The 12,637-nt window shown below is 38.5% G+C and overlaps 1 protein-coding gene and 1 long non-coding RNA gene across 8 annotated transcripts in view; one reads left to right on the top strand and one right to left on the bottom strand.

The window, feature by feature from the left end:
* The window catches only part of HECTD4 (HECT domain E3 ubiquitin protein ligase 4), a 188,764-nt gene that overhangs the window by 155,687 nt on the left and 20,440 nt on the right, over positions 1–12,637 (bottom strand). The window lies entirely within an intron of this gene.
* On the top strand, positions 785–11,881 carry LOC144299488 (uncharacterized). The gene is made up of 3 exons (XR_013366192.1): positions 785–1,017; positions 3,657–3,786; positions 11,738–11,881. It is a non-coding gene; the product is annotated as an uncharacterized LOC144299488 (long non-coding RNA).

The following is a 12,637-nucleotide window of genomic DNA, read 5'->3' on the forward strand; positions in this document are numbered from 1 at the left end:
TTACTCTGCAGTTACCTATCACTAACCATCAATATGCCAACAGATATTAGGAATAATATCAGACCCCTCTTGGATAGAACCTGGGCTATGATACACACCCTTCCTTCTATTCCGACACAGCTGAGAGAGAAATTACACTCTTTCCAGTCATGGTGGTTTCCTAAGGCAGTGATGCTAAGGGCGGGGGGGGGGGGGGGGGGGGGGGGGGGGCATGGCAGGTGTTAAGAATTGCTGATTTTGAACATAAGGACAGTATGTTGGCCCAAGACTTACTTGCTCACATGCCAACTGCTTGCCACATGAACTATAAACATTCCATTTATATGGGTGACGTATAATAGGACAATACACAGAATTCCCTGTTTAAGCAGTTTAAAGCTGTCACCTCATTGGCTCTGCCAAGTCCTTGCCCAGGCTTGAGCAGAAATGGTTCCTTCTTAGTTTGGACAGAGATCAAATGATGAGGCACGGTCACATAAAGGCTGAAAGTTTTATTTATTTTTTTTTTATTTTTTTTTTTATTGGTGTTCAATTTACTAACATACAGAATAACACCCAGTGCCCGTCACCCATTCACTCCCACCCCCCGCCCTCCTCCCCTTCTACCACCCCTAGTTCGTTTCCCAGAGTTAGCAGTCTTTATGTTCTGTCTCCCTTTCTGATATTTCCCACACATTTCTTCTCCCTTCCCTTATTTTCCCTTTCACTATTATTTATATTCCCCAAATGAATGAGAACATATAATGTTTGTCCTTCTCCGACTGACTTACTTCACTCAGCTGAAAGTTTTAAAGACCAAGCAATCTAACTGCAAGTGGAAAACTTTTTTTTTTTTTCAGTTTTTTATTCATTCAAAGCACTGCAGCACAGAGAAAAGTTATGATTGCTTTGACATTAAGAAATTAAAAATTTAAAAAAAAGAAAGAAATAAACCAGATTAACACAAGTGTTCTACAAGGCAATGCTTTAAGAGGATCATATATTTTGTCTCAGTGACCCTGGCATCTTTCCATTTTTGTAAGCAATCTCTAAAGCAATGGTTAAGGAACTGATCAATTTTATGGTTGAGAAAAATAAGCTACCAAGCAGAATCTAGTATGTCCTTGAAACAGGTTCACTCCTTGAATGCTGTATCAAAGACAACTATGGGGGCACCTGGGTGGCTCAGTGGTTGAGCATCTGCCTTTGGCTCGGGTGATGATTCCAGGGTCCTGGGATCAAGTCCTGCGTCGGGCTCCCTACAGGGAGCCTGCTTCTGCTTCTGCCTCTGCCTATGTCTCTCTCTCTCTATGTCTCTTATGAATAAATAAATAAAATCTTAAAAAAAAAAAAAGAACTATGGATCAAAAACTTAAAGCTTGGGGGAAGCCTAGGTGGCTCAGTCAGTTAAGCACCTGCCTTCTGCTCAGGTCACGATCCCAGGGTCCTGGGATCAAGCCCTGCATAAGGCTCCACACTCAGCAGAGAGTCTGCTTGAGGATTTTCTCTCTCCCTCTCCCTCGTCCCTCCCCTCACTCATACACACATGTGTACTCACATTCTCTCTCTCTCTGGAATAAATAAATGAATCTTTTAAAATAAATAAATAAAATATATTTAAAAACCTTAAAACTTATATGCACTAAAATGTTAGGAAGAATATAATCCTGGTCTTTACACGTGCACATGTATGTTTTATATATAAATACATGTGTGTATACTGTATATTTATAGAAGGGGGAGAGAAGTGGAACAGATTCAAAATCTTAACAATGGAAGATTATGGTTGATTTTTATCCTTTTTTTTTTTTTTTTTTTTTGGTCTTTATTTTCCAGGTTAGGTATAATAAACACAAACTGCCTTTGAATGGGATGGGGGTAGAATATCATGGGGAAAAATACTTAAAATATAACAGTAGGTGAATAAAAGAAGCTACAAAACAAAAAGTGAAATATTCTTACTACTTTTTTAAAAATTACACAGAGAGACCTAGCAGAAAATACTCTAAGATCAACATTTTAAAAATTTGCCACGATATTTCCATGTCAAATTATTCACCAGTGAAGAGTCTAATTGGCAAAGGTAAGTCATGATTCTGGGAGTAGAAGTCAGATGAAACACCTAGCTTCGCCTCTCTCTCATTGTTATATGAATCTCAACTTATCCATGCTGGGAACAGATGGCAAAAGAAACTGGTCCAGAATTCAGCTGTGGCAGTACAAACACGGTGGTCAGCAGGAAATACATTATTCTTAATTTTAACCTTTTCCTGGAAACAGTGCCTGGACCATTATGAAGTACAAAATGGAGGAGCAAGTATAGGAGGATTTTATTTTTGGTAAGGGCTGGGAGTAAAGGAGAAAAACCAATTTGATTAAGGGAGCCTACCTAATTCTAGAAAAGCAATAGAATATGCTGGTAATATCTCAAATAATTTTATATTTCTGAAAAATCTTATGTTTTTTTTTGGAAAGGCTAATAGAAACAAAAATAGCACTTTTTCTTTTTTTTTTTTTTGTTTTTAATTTTTATTTATTTATGATAGTCACAGAGAGAGAAAGGCAGAGACATAGGCAGAGGGAGAAGCAGACTCCATGCACCGAGAGCCCCATGTGGGATTCGATCCCAGGTCTCCAGGATCGCGCCCTGGGCCAAAGGCAGGCGCCAAACCGCTGCGCCACCCAGGGATCCCGCACTTTTTCTTTTGGTATTAAATGTCTTATTAAAAAAATAAAGAATAAAAACATAAATGTCTTATTAGACTCAAACCCCGAAATAAACACACCATTCTCACAACATACTAAAAGGAGGAAAGTCATAATTATTTCTGAGGAAATAGCTTATGTCATTAGAAAAAAATGTTATTTTGTGTAACATTTCTTGTTTTGGTTTTACTGATTTGGGGAGCAATACTGTCATATATCCATAAGCTTCTAAGCAGTCTAATGCAAATTCCAGAATTTGCTTCTTGGAAGTTTTAAAGTACCTATTTTGTTTTTCTTTATTAAGAAAACCCTTTATTAAGGGTATGAAGACAATGAAGTAAAAGAGGTACCCCCCAATTTCTCAGTATATTTTTATCTAATCAGCTTTATGCTTTAGTGTTCTTGGATGAATTCATTTTTCTAGGTTTCCAAGGCATCAAACTCCTTTACTGTGTCCCACAAGTGAGTAAGACTTTATTTCATTATAATAAAAAATAATTTAATTTTAAAAGCTTAAAGCTGCCAGCAAGGGGATCCCTGGGTGGCGCAGCGGTTTGGCGCCTGCCTTTGGCCCAGGGCGCGATCCTGGAGACCCGGGATCGAATCCCACATCGGGCTCCCGGTGCATGGAGCCTGCTTCTCCCTCTGCCTGTGTCTCTGCCTCTCTCTCTCTCTCTCTCTCTCTCTGTGTGACTATCATAAATAAATAAAAAAAAAATTAATAAAAAAAAAAAAAAAAAAGCTGCCAGCAAGACACACTCTCAATTTGTATTCTCCATACACAGTCTGCTCTGATTCAGGTTGCCAATACTTTTGGCCACACATTACACCACTCTTCTGTTCTCCTGGTTATAAGACCTTTCAAGAGAGAGGGCTGGGTCAATTCTTTTGGCTCACATGGCTAGCTCAGTCGATTAGAATCAAATACTATTAGAACCAAATACTAAGTTGTGGTTTGATCTACATTCAAGGCCTTTTAGTCTCCTTAAGAAGGAGCTCGACTCTGTGTCAGAAATCCAATTGAGTGTGAATGGCAACATAAATCATCAACTTCATTAATCGGCCACCTCATTTACTATTCCAGCCATCAGTTCAGCTTGGGTAAGTGTTTATTTTCTGTATCCTGCAGATCTAAAAGATCTGTACCTAGCTTTCTGTGCAGATGCATACCTGTCCTGCCTCCCTTTATTAGTGTTTACAAAGAATTCAAATCTCTCATGTCCAGCGTAATTACAAGTTTACTGTAAGAGGGATCCTCAGTGCATGAAGGGCAGGCTTCATCAATAAGCTCTGACTCTATCACTTCTTACCAAATACACCAGGGTGGGGTTTGTTTAGTGTCTGCCAGGACACAGATAAGGGTGTACAGCTGGCCCTCCTTCTGCTATCTCCGTATATGGCTCACAACACCATGAAGATCTTCTCTAGGTAACCAATTTAAATAATCTTTTAATAGTTAAAAAAAAAAAAAAAACAGGTGAGTAGTTTGGGAAAGAGAAGTATTTAAATACCTCACCAAAGACCACTATGGAGATTTCTACATCTTTTTTTTTTAAAAGATCTTATTTATTTATTTGTTCATTCATTCATTCGAGACACAGAAAGGGGGGGAGAGAGAGAGAGAGAGAGAAAGAGAGAGAGAGAGGCAAAGACTTAAGGGAGAGGGAAAAAGCATGTAAGGAGCCTGATGTGGGACTCAATCCTGGATCCCAAGATCTCACCCTGAGCCAAAGACAGACGCTCAACCTGGCTGAGCCACCCAGGCATCCCGGAGATTTCTAGATCTGCCTATAAACTATTTGTGGTGAAATAAACAAACAAACAAACAAACAAACAATTTGTGGTGGCTGGATAGATAAAAACAAATCTCATTCTTTAATAAACAAATTTCTAGGCAAGGGGGTGGAAGTGAAAGGTTTTAATTTAATGTGTTTAGTTGGTTTTTTCCCCCATTAAAGCTAAATCATGAAAGCTCATAACAATATTTTTACATAGTTTTTACACCACACTGCCTGACTTAAATTGTGCCAATGTGCAAGAAGGATACCATTACCAAAGACATATGTACCTACTTAGTAATATGACTTAGCAGATAAAATACCAGTCAGTGTGTTTAAGAGGCAGAAATTCTAATCCCAGGCATGTTGGCCACTAATCTTTGTGTTCCTGACTTTCCTAGTCTTGAAATCACAGAATGACCCATATGTAGTTACCTTGCAGAAATGTGAATAAATAAAGTACATACCCGTCATGCCCATTCCTCTTGCATATATTAGTGCTTTGGTTCAATCTGACAAATACTCAGCACACATACCACACTAGGTAGTAACAGGGCTGAGAAGCTCTCATTCACAAATGCACATGCAGTTATGAAGAAATTGAGAATGTTTCCCGTTAAGAAGCTTTTTGTTTTGTTATTTTACAGAATGTCCAGCTCTTAAAATATATCAGGGCGTATGTCACAGTTTCAATAAGACTTGGAGACAGGAAATAACATAAGACATAATATCAATAAACATAAGACATCTGTTTAGTTTGGGTTACATTAGGTAACCCTTGAAAATAAAAACATGGAAAAAGGAAAAAGAATAGGGATGCTTGGGTGGCTCAGTAGTTGAACATTTGCCTTCAGCTCAGGGTGTGATCCCAAGATCTGGGATCAAGTTCAGCGTCAGGCTCCCTACTAGGAGCCTGCTTCTCCCTCTGCCTATTTCTCTGCCTCTCTCTCTCTGTGTCTCAAATAAATAAATAAATAAATAAATAAATAAATAAATAAATAAATATTTTTTAAAAAATAAAAGGAAAAAGAATAATCCAAAATAAGATCACGGGGTATGCACAATCCTTGCTAACCCAGGGGTTGAAATCAACTATTAAAACATATTATTCATTGGGGTGCCTGGGTGGCTCAGTCAGTTAAGCGTCTGCTTTCAGCTCCAGTCATGATCCTGGGGTACTGGGATCAAGTGCTGAGTAGGGCTTCCTGCTCAATGAGGAGTCTGCGTCTCCCTCTCCTTCTGTCATTCCCCCTGCTTGTGCTCTCTGGCTTTATCTCTCTGTCAAATACATTTTTTAAAAAAAGAAAGAAAGAATTCAAAAAAAAAAAAGAAATAAATAAACATATTCCTCATAGCCCTCCTAAGTAATGGAAAAGCTGAGAACAGGAGGCTTGGAACAAAAACATCCAAGAAAACAAAAAATTATGTTAGACAAGTGAATTACTGTCACTGAATATTCGATTATACAGAAAAGGAAAAGCTTATAAATATGTTTTGGGCAGATTTTACTTTGTCAAACTACTGAGGATGTTATTTTTGTTTGTAGATGGTATAGAGACATATAGTTTCTATTCGCACAGAAACTACACCTTATGGTAAGGCTGTGTGCAAGCTGGTCTTTTTATTTCCTCATTTTTTTCTGCTATTTACTTGCATCCATTCAAACGTGTAGAAAGAATAACACTGAGAAACTGAGGAAAAGAGGAGAGTAAATGGGCATCAGAGATCTCTGAGCTGACTATGATTTGGGGCAAGAATACCTCTCTTCCCCACTACTTTGAGGTAGGTTTATAAAATTCCCCAATACAAGATTCATTTAGATTAATTATAAAAAATACATTCAAAGTTGTACTTTTTGGACTATGTTGTGAAATTTGAACAGGATGGGTAATAAGCAAAGAAAGGGGAGAAAAAATACACACTTTGGGAAGATTTAACATCTTGAAATCAAACACTAAGAACCAAAAATCTTTGATGGTTCCTTGCTACAGAAACTTAATCTACCTGCCAAAGTCTCTCTTTAGTATCCAAGAGTACAATTCAATATATAAGAAACTAATCACCAATAACTCCAAGCCAGGTAGCTGCACTGTCCCTTCTGCCTATGCTTTGAGGCCTGTCTTCTTCAATTTAATCCAGACAATCTGTTTCTATGTTTTATTTCTTCATGAAATGAGGTACCTTTACATAAGGGCTCTGCTTTTCCTTACTGCGGTCTAAAAGCTTTGCTCAGTTTATTTTTTTAAGGTTTTTTTTTTTTGAAGATTTTATATATTTTAAAGAGAACGCATGTGCAACAAGCAGGAGGGGCAGAGGGAGAGGGAGAAGCAGGCTCCTTGATAAGCAAGGAACCTAATATGGGGCTCAGTCCCAGGACCCTGGTATCACTTTTCTGAGGCAAAGGCAGACAGACACTTAGCCACCTGAGCCAACCAGGCCTCCCCCCGCCTTTTTAAAGACTTTTTATTTATTTGAGAGAGGGCACAAGCACGGGGAGGGGCATAGGGAGACGGACAAGCAGATTCCACACTGAGCAGGGAGCCCAATGTGGGGCTCAATCCCAGGTCCCCAAGATCATGACCTGAGCCAAAGGCAGGTGCCCCAGCTTTGTTCAATTTATTGATTTATGTTCGAGAGAAAGAGAGCACCTATGAGCAGGATGGGCAAAGGGAGAGGGAGAGAATCTTAAGCAGACTCTCCACTGAGTGTGGAGCCCAACACAGGGCTCTATCTCATAACCCTGAGATCATGACCTGAGCAGAAAAACCAAGAGTCGGACCCTTAATCAACTGTGCTACCCAGGTGCCCACTCAATTTATTTTTTTAAGTAAACTCTATGCCCAATGTGGGACTCATATTCACAACCCCAAGATCAAGAGTCACATGCTCTCCTGATTGAGACAGCCAAACACACGAGAGCTCTGCTCAATTTTTATAGCAAATCCTTCAAAAGCAGAGGTTTTTTGTTTTGTTTGTGTTAAAGATTTTATTTATTTATTCATGAGAGACACAGAGGCAGAGATATAGGCAGAAGGAGAAGCAGGCTCTCTGCAGGAAGCCTGATGTGGGACTTTATCCTAGGACCCTGGGATCATGACCTGAGCTGAAAGTAGATGCTCAAACACTGAGCCACCCAGGTGCCCCAAAAGCAGAGCTTTTTGAAGGAAGAAAGCTCTCTTTCTCTAGCTTATGATACCAAATTGCTTCTATCACAAAACTGTGGATTTTTCTTTGCCTTCTCAGAAGACCAGAACTTCATTTCCCCTTCAGAGTAAAGAAACTGGGCTATGATACGAAAAAGCACAGGAAGTATTATTTTCTGACTAGAACTGCATCTTAAAAAAAAAAAAAAACAGAATTGCATCTTTTACATATCTAAAAATATATTTAATATTAACATTAGTTTGAAGGTTTATTTTTAGATAAACTGGACTGTGTGTGAATTTATTTTAGAGTCTAAGAAGGAAGTGATAATCCTATCAGGACAGGAAGTTAGAGATTTCTCAGAAAAGGTTTCTTTTTTTTTTTAATTTTATTTATTTATTAATGAGAGACACAGAAAGAAAGGCAAAGACATAGGCAGAGGAAGAAGCAGGCTCCCTGGGGGGAGCCTAATGCAGGATTTGATCCTGGGACCCTGGGATCACGACCTGAGCCACCCAGGAATCCCTCAGAAAAAGTTTCATGTCTCTTTTACTAACATTTCAAATCCTGACAGATAAAAACTAGCTATAATCACTCAGATATAAAGGCTAGTTGAAGAAGTTGGCTTTAAAAGTCATAGGGGGAAAAAAAAAAAAATAAAAAAAAATAAAAGTCATAGGGGGGATAGCCTGGGTGGCTCAGCAGTTGAGTGTCTGCCTTCCGCCCAGGGCGTGATCCCGGAGTCCTGGGATCTAGTCCCACATCAGGCTCCCTAAGAGGAGCCTGCTTCTCCCTCTACCTATCTCTCTGCCTTCTCTCTGTGACTCTCATGAATAAATTTTAAAAATCTTTAAAAAAAAAAAAAAAAAAGTCATTGGGACGCCTGGGTGGCTCAGTGGTTGTGCGTCTGCCTTTGACTCAGGGCGTGATCCCAGGATCCCGGATAGAGTCCCAAATCGGGCTCCTTGCATGGAGCCTGCTTCTCCCTCTGCCTGTGTCTCTGCCTCTCTCTCTCTCTCTCTCTGTCTCTCTGTCTCTCTCATGATAAATAAATAGTCTTTAAAAATAAATAAATATGGGATCCCTGGGTGGCGCAGCGGTTTGGTGCCTGCCTTTCGCCCAGGGCGCGATCCTGGAGACCCCGGATCGAATCCCACGTCGGGCTCCGGGTGCATGGAGCCTGCTTCTCTCTCTGCCTGTGTCTCTGCCTCTCTCTCTCTCTGTGTGACTATCATAAAATAAAAATTAAAAAGGGAAAAAAAAATATCTTTTAAAAATAAATAAATAAATAAATAAAAGTCATTAAAACATTAGCATCACCTTGCCTCCTTCATGGCTATTAAAAACATTTCTAAGGCATAGAGAAGAAAGTAGGGATGGGGAGGGACAACAAGGAGGGAGGTGCATGGCCCAACCCAGGACAGAGATGAACTTTAGGACATCTCTACTCAAATATACAGAGTCCTTCTCACAGAGGGATCTGGCTACAACACAGACACATAACAAAAATTTGCTCTGCTCTGTTCAGGCACTTGAAAATATAGGAAGCAAAGGAAAACATTTTTGTTTCAACTCTGAATCTGAATTTTAAACACACAGATCATAATTCTAATTGATCCTCAAAAACTGGGCAGCAGAAACATGCAAGGCTCATGATAAGACCTTGTGTGCAGGGAAGAAAACTTCAGAATTCCTACCAGAACTCAGTCGCCAAAAGGATGGAAGCATCACTGTTTTCATGTTACACTGTTTTACATGTTATACACTGCTAAGGCAGTGTCCTTGCCTTAGCCCACACCAAAACAGAATGACAACCCTATAAGAATAAGCAAAAGGATTTCATAAGAACTAAGAACCCGACTAGAGAGCCCCCTGAGTAAGAGCCACCATTACCAAGTTAAAACAATGCTATATTGACAGCTCTGCAGTTCCAAGAAGGAGCATATGGCTTTATTACAATAAAGGAGTGGAAGGATTCCTACTAGGTACCTTTCCAAGTTAATGGATATTTCATTGAACCTGTACCATCTCCCTAAATTCTAAACATGCTACCTGAGAGAAAAGGCTCAAATTATTAACCTACTCACACACTACCTAGTTTTCATCATCTCTCTCACAGAAAAACATGCCATTAAGAGTGCCAGTTTCTTATTTGTCTTTCATACCTTCCAAAATGTGGCTCTTCCTTGGATTTCAACAATGACTGCAAACAGAGATAAACAGGAGTTATTTTAAGAAACTACAACTAGATCCTTTCATGCGTCAAAGCAAAATCCCAAAATAAATTCTAAACTCTGAAAGTTGGCTAAAAGAATCTTCATTTCCTGTCCCCCTAGGATCCATCCACCTGCTGGCTAATGTGATTACAAAATATAACTTTTAAATGTGAAGGGTAATTTTAATCTCATCAGGTAGCATTTGCCAAAATGTAATATGCACTCAACAGGATTAATAATACTGGTTCTTTTTTCTGAAGTTCTTCAGCCTGGCTCCTAAGAGACAGAAAGAGGGGAAAACCTGGCTGTGTAAACCAAATGCTCCTATTAAAACCAAGGAGCAATATTTTGAATCACCTCTTATTTTGAGTCATCACTACAAAACTACTTGCTCTCCACCAAGGTATATGCTAGTTATATCAAATCTTGATTCAGTTTCAAACTTCTCAGATGTTAAAGCTTTAAGCCTTAGGGCGCCTGGCTGCCTCACGCTATAGTATATGACTCTTGATCTCAGGGTTGCAAGTTCCAGGCCCACATTGGGTACAGAGTTTAAAATATATATATATACAAAGAATTTGAGCCTTGTAGAAATAAAAACGAAGCTCAAAACAAATGAATCCTGCCCTACAGAGCAAATATTTATTCTATATCTAAATAAGCAGATTAGGGTTGTTCCAAATGGGATTTTTAAAAAATAAAATGTATTGTTCCTTTTCATCATGATGATAAAGATTTATCCCATGATGTATACAATATCACACATAAAAACAATTCATTCAGGTTTCCATTTCAAATAATTCTTTAAATTTGCCAAAATGAAATCTAGTAAGTCAAAAGAGCCTCATTTCTAAGGATTCTTGGGTTGTAAAAAGAATTTTTAAAGGAGCAACATTTCAGGAGAGTCACTTGGCTCAGTAAATGAAGTTTCTTAATCCTAAAACAGGGAGTGGCCATTTCAAGATATTGAGTAGTATGAAAAATATGTCCCTTAAACCTGTAAACACCACAGTCAGCTAACAGCTTTTAATACTCTAGATTTATTGTATCCTATATAAGCTCAACTACATTTGATTTAAAAATTAAGACAAAAAAAAATTTAAAAAATAAGTAAAAAATCAGGACAAGCTACTCTAATTCCAAAGAAGAGCCAATGATACAGAAAATGAAAGGGCCACTGTTTGTGGTGGCACTAAAACTGAACTTCAAAGGGAATACCAAGTAATATTACAATTATGTACTTTCCAAATGCTACATGACATGAGAAAACTGACAAAACCTGAGTGCTTTTCAACAGATCTTTCCCTTTTCTTATCCAAAAAAATATAATGTAAATACTGCTATAATATATTCAAATATGTATGGATATGGCTAGCTACCAAAGTGTTTATATTCCTCCAACTTTGCAGAGCTAAGTGTATCAGTAGCACATTAAACATTATAACGTAGCTTCAAGAATCAATGCAAATATGTATTACATTTCTACTTTTATTTCAAAACCAGCACTACCAATTTTAATTCCTTTATTTCTATAAAATTTCATTCACCTGCCACTCAGACATCTAGCTAGCATCCTTACCCCAAATTCATGAAAATTTTTAAGACATGAGGAAGCTATTTGTTTTTGAGAGCCTACTATGTGCCAAACACCGTGTTAGATCCCCTGTATCAGGGCTTCTCAAACTGTGGCAAAGAACCAGGTTGCTGTTGTTTTCTTCTAATCTACTACAGAACAGCACTTTTATAAAATACAATTTAAAAGTTACTACAAAAATAATGTAAAAAAAAAAAAAAGACACAAAACACAAGTACCAGGTCTTATTATGTTCAATAGATATAAAATTAGTTTGGCAAACTGTTACGAAGTTTCTAAATGCTTCACTCTCAATTTCTGTACTTATCTTGTCTTTACAGGTTCATGATATGCAGACCACTTTGTGTAGCACTGCTCTCTATGCAAACTATTTATTTTCCAAAGAACTTTTAAGAGCCTTCAACACTTTGCATTGACCACAACAGGCTAAAAGGAACACAGCGCCCTCTGAAAAAAAAAAAAAAAAAAAAGCTGGATTAAATGATTTTAAGATCCTTTCAAAAAAAAAAAAAAAAGATCCTTTCAGCCCCACCAACTGTAGGATTCTGAATGCTGATGATGTGACGTGACTGGTAAGTAGAATCTTCATTGCCTGATGACAGCCATTTTTGTCACACACATGGAGTGACTGAAAGAGGAAAGGTGATAAAAAGTCAGGAGAATAACTCAGAGAAAAGGAATAAGAATTTAACTAGGAGGCAAACCCCAAAAGTGAGGAAATGTGGGTGAGCAAGAGGGAGGAAAAGCCCACTGCAAGAGCATTCACTTGGGAGCATTCAGGGTAGGGGGGTTCTCTTACCAATCAGTTTCTGAAAATGAAACATAGTGATAATTAAATCTAACTCATGAAAAAAAAGTTTAAATATCTTATAACCAAGATACAGAAGTTCTGGCAAGTGGAAGAACTGGGCTAAAAGTTGGCTGGGTGTGTCAACACTAAAACCTAGAGGGTTAACTACTAGATTCCCTCTACATGTACACACATCCCCTGAAGATTCCTACATTTTACAGCTCCAGTTTATTTATGTCACTGACTCAGTATACTATCCTTCTGTAAATCCCAAAGGGCACCATATTCTGTATGGCCCCACATGTTAGCATGTATTTTAAAAACAACAGGCAGAGGCACCTGGGTGGCTCAGTCAGTTAAGTGCCCACTGCTCAGGTCATGATCTCTCTAGGACCTGGGATTAAGCTCTGTGTTGGGACTCCTGCTCAGT

This window comes from Canis aureus, chromosome 27 (assembly GCF_053574225.1).
Source record: "Canis aureus isolate CA01 chromosome 27, VMU_Caureus_v.1.0, whole genome shotgun sequence".
NCBI classification, from domain to species: domain Eukaryota; kingdom Metazoa; phylum Chordata; class Mammalia; order Carnivora; family Canidae; genus Canis; species Canis aureus.